Raw genomic sequence first — 7,936 nt, 5'->3', positions numbered from 1 at the left:
ACCTACAGTCCCCAAACTCAGTATATATTGCTCTCATCATACCAGACAACTTTCAAATGACAGTCATTAGCTCCATACAACAGGAAGTCAGCCATTTTGGATTTAATGTGGATTTTTTGAAAATCGCAGGCTCTGAACTTTCAAATGCTCCTCCTAGGAGATTCATGTGATCGTCACCAAACATGGAAAAATAATCGACTGAAGATGCTAAATTATAAATGGATTTTTGATAACTCGAACGGTTTCGCCATGGCGAGGCAATACGTTTATGGCAAAAAATGGAAAAAGGAAGTGTCTCATATATTCTGCATGCGATGAGTGATTTAGATTAAACTTGAGCTTGGTCACAGGGGCTGATCACATGGATTGACTACGGTGAGTCACAGTCATAGCGCCACCAACTGGCAGCATGAAGCGTGTGACTTAAAAGAGACTTTTAAATAGACTTCTCATATTTACCATAATCACTTCAAACTTGGTCGAAATATTGTTGAGACACGACTGATGAAAAATTACAAAAGGAGTCTTGATTTCTTAAAAAGTGTTCCGGTGGTAACGCGTCAAACTTTAATATGCTTTTCTTTTGAATTTTCGGGTTTTTACTCTACAGCACTCGCTTCACTGTGCATGGTTTTCATACAGCCACCGGGTGGCGATGGCATCGGAGTGCTTGGGCCCGTCATCACTGCTTGCAGCTATATTTATTTTACACAGAATTTGCTAATTATTCACACCATTCTCACAATGTGTCTCCATTTTCTTTTTCTCCTGTTCTACTTACTGTCATTGTTGTTGTCGTTTTTATCCTTCTTCGTTCATTATGTATAAAATATATATATATATATATATATATGTACTTTTGCAGGGTGGTTAAAGTACACAACCTCACCATGACCTATAATGTCACGTTACTCCGGATTGAGTCAAATGCAAACTTTATTTATTTATTTTTTAATGAAACCTTTTCCAAACCGGTGCACCTATGCTAGATAGAATACAATACAGTGTCATCTAGTATGCGTGTATAGTGGAGAAAACATGAATATGTGCCCTAATGGCTGCCCTTCAAGCAGAAAGCCGTGATGAAATGCCCTCTAAGCTGTTTCTGTGTGCCAGAAAATGTGATAAAATGCCCTCTAGGTTGCCCCCATGATAGATAAAACATGATAAAGTCCCCTCTAGGTTGCCCCTAAGCAGGCTACATGTGAGGACATGTAATATAATGCCCTCTAGGATGCCCTTATAGTGGAAAAAAAAGCATGATGAAGTGCTAGGGTTAGAACAGCGGGTCTGACCCTAAACCTAACCCAAGTAAAAAAAAAAAAAAAAAAAGAAGTCATGAAATGCCCTCTAGGTTGCCCCTATGGTAGATAAAATGTGATATCGACTAATACCAAATAGAAGGCTTCTTTTTTCTAGTGGCTGGAGAGCCTGTGTCTGTCCCTGATGGTAAAAAAAAATCTTCTAAATAAATACTAATCCATTTGCGGACATGTTAGAATTGCAAACTGAAACGTGTTCGTCCTGTAAGTAAGAGATCATGGGTTCGAATCCTGATGATGCCTTATGACTCCAAGAGAGCACACCGTCTGGGAACGGGGCACATTCTCTGCCCCTGTCAATCACAGTGACACTAGCCAATCGTGAGCTTCAGATAGCTATAGACAGCTAGTGCGTTCCTCAGAGTGCGGTACAGTTGTGATACAGTACTCTAGGCGAGAGCAGGCCGGTGAGTGGAAATTGTCAGGTGAACAAATTGTGAAAAAAAACGAGTTTGGGTTTCAGGTAATAACTACAGTTAACCCTAGCATAGTGTGTGGTATTAAAATAATAATCACTGTGTGTAGAATCGATTTCATCGTTTTTTTTTTTTTTTTTACTCCCCGACGTGTCACGTCTCGGCCGTGCTGATTTAGCTATATGTCTTTTATAAAGACCTTTTTTTTTTGTGGCTGAGCTGCCTTAATGAAAATCTCTCCCGTAGACACCTCACGTCACGTCTAATCAGCGAGGTGGGAAAGCGATGCTAACGTCTGGCCCGCATACAATAACAGCGTGGTTGAAATTTACTTAACGCCGGCAGAAATGGCTGAGTTAAGTGCTGTCATAAAAGCTCACTTAGGGTGATGGCTTGCGGTTTGTACCTGGAGAGAGTGTGAGAGAGTGTGAGTAAGAGTGTGAGAGAGAGAGAGAGAGAGAGAGGGAGAGAGAGAGAGACGGCCAAGGTTTTTTTCCCCTCTTTTTTCTTCTTACCGAGCCGTTCCATCACTCATTAGCTTTTATGGAGGTTTGCCTTTTCACTGCTCCGCTAGAGTGTAATGTGAAGCCTGGGGCGCATAAAGGGCAGTTAGCCACAAAGATCGTACCCTGTGCGCGAATATGTGTGTGTGTGTGTGTGTGTGTGTGTATTCACTGGAAATAAGGACACTCCGTGGCTGTGAGCTCTGTTAACACACACCTTCACACACCATTGAGTGTTTAGGGTGACTTTTAGGAGGACGTTTGTTATTTTTCCAACCAGGCGGAGAGAAGCCTTGCTCGAAAGCCGTGGCTGGTGTGGAATAACAAAGGAACCGACTTTATAATAGACGCATGATGGGAATTCTTACAATTTCCTTTTACGGAATTAAATAAAAGGGGTATCTCTCTCCTGGATGGCAGATTCATCCGATATAGATTGCATTTTGTTCGAATTTATCAATGCGGCATTTCATTTTCACAGGAGAAATCTGATCTGAAGGCGGGGCTACGTGTGAGCTCAGGTTGTGACGTCATAAAAGCAAGGTAACTAGAGGGCACTGAAGGTCAAATCCTAAGCGCTGTTAAAGGACAACAATCAACAACAGAGTAGTGCGATGATGCGGGTTTCATTTTAATTTCATTCTGAGGTTGAAATCTCAAAGTGCTTTATTCTTCTTACACCACAGCAATTCCTCACTGATTACAGTTTATATTATTTAAAGAACATGTACTTTTTACCCATTTACAGTTACAGCATCTGCAAGGCAAAACACACACACACACACACACACACACACACACACACACACACAACTTGTCATATTACTGAGCATTGTAAACCCCTCTGTTCTGGCGATGTAGGAAAACTTTGACACTGGAGACTCCTTCCATAATTGTTGAATAAACATCTCCTTACAGAAAACTTCACCACAGCAACCATTTGTATTAGATTACATGCATTAATATAAACCTCTGATTTGGTTCTGCACTACCGTCAGAGCTGCTCTTAATGCAAATAGAAAACGAATCACTTTCTGCCCAATCAGAATCCAGAATCGAACAGCGTTTTGCATACTCATGAATATTCATCGATTTCCGCATGCTTTATCAGGGTTTTTTCTGAGTTGCTCAGCTTTTGTGTGTGTGTGTGTGTGTGTGTGTGTGTGTGTGTGTGTGTGAATCTCAAGAGGTTAACTGCTAGAATGATGTCCTTCAGTGGAGGAATTGATTCTCCAATGCTGCCCCATCTCAGACACTGCAGGAATTTATCACCATTAAGGACATGATTGACATTCCGGCAGCCATTTTAGCAGGGATGCCACTGGATTTGTGTGTGTGTGTGTGTGTGTGTGTGTGTGTGTGTGTGTGTGTGTGTGTGTGTGTGGAGGGAGGGGAAGGTTAATAGAAAAGTGCATCTCATGTGTCAGTGATTATGTAGGTCTATAGTGTTACAGTATTTCAGATTTTGTGTGTGTGTGTGTGTGTGTGTGTGTGTGTAGCGCCTCGAGGTGAACACATACTCACACTTCTGCTTAATTACATTATCACACTCGTGATTATATTACAACACAACACAATTATATTAATAAGATCAGGTACAAACAATATATACGTGTCATGTATTTAAATTCATTTGATAAGAAATGCATTCAGGAGGGAATATGTTTACAGAATACGCTTTAAAAATGGCCTAGAAATAAAGTTTCTTTTTTTATTAGTGTGAAGTTAGTGACTGTAAGTTTTTATGCTTATTTATTTATTTTTTTTTAATTCTTATTCACTTATAGTTTGAGGATCCTTGAGGAAACGTTTTATTATGTTAACAAAAAACAAACAAACAAACAAACAAAAACAATAGAACGCTAATTAAATTTATATTATGTAAGTAAGTAAACAAAAATAAATAAATAAATAAATACATGACATTAATGTTACCAGGATTAACGTTACAATACTACAATTAATGAATTAATTACAGACAACATTTTCAAAGTGCTACAATAGTACGAGTATTATAGTTGTGTTAAAAAGTAAGTAAATTATATAAATTCAACAACAACAACAACAACAACAACAACAAAACATTTTTTTTTAAAAAAAAACAACAACATTAAATGCTATTTTATTTATTTTAAATGACCTCAAAAAGTCACAATACTGGTATTTGCAATAAATAGTAATAAGTTATAAGCAAGTAAACAAACAAACAAACAAACAAATAAATAAGGTTGCTCCAACAATAAAAAAAAAAAAAAAAAGCTACAATACTACAAGGATTATAATTACCTTAAAAAAAGGAAAATCAGCTAAATAAATAAATAAATAAATAAATAAATAAATAAATAAATAAATAAATAAATAAATGCATACATAAATAAATAACAACCACGTTGTCACAATATGGTGTTTCTTTAAAATAACATCAGAAACCACAATACTAGTATAAACACACTATTAAATAAACAAGCAAACAAACAAATAAATACATACATATATATACAGTATATATACATATATATATATATATATATATATATATATATATATATATATATATATATATATATATATAACAACTACAATGTAACAATATGGTATTTCTTTAAAAATTACAACAAAAAGCCACAATGCTAGTATATACACACTAATAAACAAACAAACAAACAAACAAACAAATAAACAAATAACTAGGTTGGTCCAAATAAATAAACATAAGAAATAAAAAATCTACAGTACCACAAAGATTATAGTTACCTTATGTAATAAAATAAAATCATATAAAATAAAATGTAATTAAATAAAATATAAATCTACATTCTACGTGGATTATAGTGTGGGCTACACACAGTAAGTGTAAGTGTTTGCCTATAAAGTGATCAAAGGATGTACGAACTCTGCAGCTCTCCTGGCCACGCCTCCTTATTATTATCTTCACTGATGCACCATTTCTTTGAAAATTCCTGCACAAACCTGTCTCGAATTTCTGGTGTCTTTTCATTACAGCATGTCGGCGTTTTTGATGATGGATTGCCTGTTAAACCCCAGCCTGCCCATTTTCTTGACATTCATGCATATTCTGACTCTAATTCTGGGAAAACGCGTAATACAATTACACTGCAAATGCATATATCTGCCTCTGACTCACCGGCATTAAACTCTAATGCGCTCTATGATATTAGAGACGTATAACACAGTGATGTATAGTGACTCAGTGGGATGGTGAAACCTACAACTGCACTACATCTAGTGGAGAAGTATTTTAAAGTGCTCTGAGTAAGTAACTTTTGTTTAACTATGTACCTAATTACTCTTCGGGATACTCTACAGGGCACGTAATTGCATTCGGACACTGGAAAACCATTACGCAGCATCCATTACGGTGCTGATTGTAATAAACGCAGGACCGGGCAGGAGTTATAGAGATCTTTAAGTGGACAAATGCACTAAATTCTCTCCCTCCTGTCACCTTCAGGCTAAAACAAGTTCCTTAACACCGTCTGGACGCAGAGGCACCGACGTTCATGATCCTCCCTGTGCTCCTCCTACCCCTCCACCCCCCCACCCTGCTTGTGGGCTGACTCTAATACCCCTCCATTCATCACCATAGACACCACGGCATTATTACTGTAGACGATGCATTCAATCTCCCTAGCCGAGATGCTCGGTGTCGGACACTCGGGAGGCAGGCTAAGCCAGTAGCATTTGCATGTAATTACCTTCCTTAGCGCTAATGCTAGCCATCGCTCTCCAGCACTCGCGCTAAATCCCTGAGCCTCATTAGATGACAAGATCATTACCACAGGCAAGGAGCATCTAAAGAAGAGATTCTGAGATACATTAAAAAAAAAAAAGACACTCAGAAGTTCGGACACACTAGTATGTATATATATATATATATATATATATATATATATATATATATATATATATATATATATATATATATATATATATATATATATATCCATCATATTCTATACCGCTTATCCTTTTCAGGGTCACGGGGAAACCTGGAGCCTATCCCAGGGAGCATGGGGCACAAGGCAGCGAACACCCTGGACAGGGTGCCAATCCATTGCAGGGCACAATCACATACACACTCACACACCCATTCATACACTACGGACACTTTAGACACGCCGATCAGCCTACCATGCATGTGTTTGGACTGGGGGAGGAAACCGGAGTACCTGGAGGAAACCCCCGCAGCACGGGGAGAACATGCAAACTCCACACACACAGGGTCACGGCGGGAATCGAACCCCCGACCCTGGAGGTGTGAGGAGAACGTCCTAACCTGATGTGTAGTGTCCACGTAAAATTGGACATGGACACAGAGTTTTATTCCTTACGTATTTACTACAACCAATGTATTTGCTAATTTCTTTCTGATGCTGAGTTCAAGTTCAAGTAGTTTCATTGATTTCAACCGTATACAGCTGGTGCAGTACATACTGAAACGAAACCATGGTGCTAAATAAAACAACACACTAACCACATGACACAACACAGAACTAAATACGATCGAGCTGCAAACATTTTTACAGAAAGTAAACACAGGACCGTACAGTACTACTAAACCAGGACAATAGGCACAGTAAGTGACAGTGTAGCGCCGAACAGTACACGGTGTTAGTGTGGAAGTGTCTGATCTAACAGGTAGTGCAAAGGATGGGTGCCAAGGAGTAAGAATTTAATTTAAAAATGCTTTAAATATAAACATAACATACTATGACTGAGTATTGAGCAGATTAGCTTATACCAAATATGGACATTTATTGTGGTTGCCCTTAGGTAAAGTGTATAATAGTGACAAGAAATTAAATACTGTATATTTTTTATAATACAGTAGCAGCAAAAGTACATCAGAGTCAATGCAGGAAACATTGCAATGGGAGAGGGAGTCAAGTTCACTACGTTGAAGTTCACTACGGTAATAAATACAAGCAAACAAACAAACAAAAAAAAACATATTCATTATCCGGTCCTGTTTTGTCCTTGAACACTTTAGATCAGCCAGGACGGATTTCACGTCTCTCACTACATGTGGAATTTGTTTATTTGAATGAAAACCATGCGGTTTTGTGTTTAACCGCAGGAGCATGACTGACACTTCTTGCTAATGAACTCTATTCACTGTCTGCCTATTAAGGGTTTTTTTTTTTTTTTTCTTTTTTTCTTTTATTGTACACAAACTTCTTATTTCTTCTCACAGGATATTTTAGGAATTTGAGGCCAATTATTCATGTAGAATTGAGCCTGATTCTGATTCCGATTCTGGCTTGTGTTCTCACTAATAATGATCATTCGCACATGCACTCGCACCGTGGGAGAGTAAAAACACACACTCCTAACACAATTAAAACCCTTCTGTGTAGGTTATTTTGAGATATATTCAAATTAAATACAGAACATGAGACCATGCAACGGAGAAGAAAACACTGTAAAAGAACTGTACACTAACATAACAAGCTGATTTCAGTCTAGTGTAGATTTCAATTACAATTTCAACTGATTTCAGTCTAGTGTAGATTTTAATTATAATTTCAACTGATTTTAGTCTAGTGTAGATTTCAATTACAATTTCAACTGATTTCAGTCTAGTGTAGATTTCAATTACAATTTCAACTGATTTCAGTCTAGTGTAGATTTTAATTCAATTTCAAGCTGATTTCAGTCTAGTGTAGATTTCAAT

The sequence above is a fragment of the Ictalurus punctatus genome, chromosome 8 (assembly GCF_001660625.3).
Source record: "Ictalurus punctatus breed USDA103 chromosome 8, Coco_2.0, whole genome shotgun sequence".
Taxonomy (NCBI): domain Eukaryota; kingdom Metazoa; phylum Chordata; class Actinopteri; order Siluriformes; family Ictaluridae; genus Ictalurus; species Ictalurus punctatus.
The sequence above is the reverse complement of the archived record's forward strand: the minus strand, read 5'-3'. Positions refer to the sequence as shown.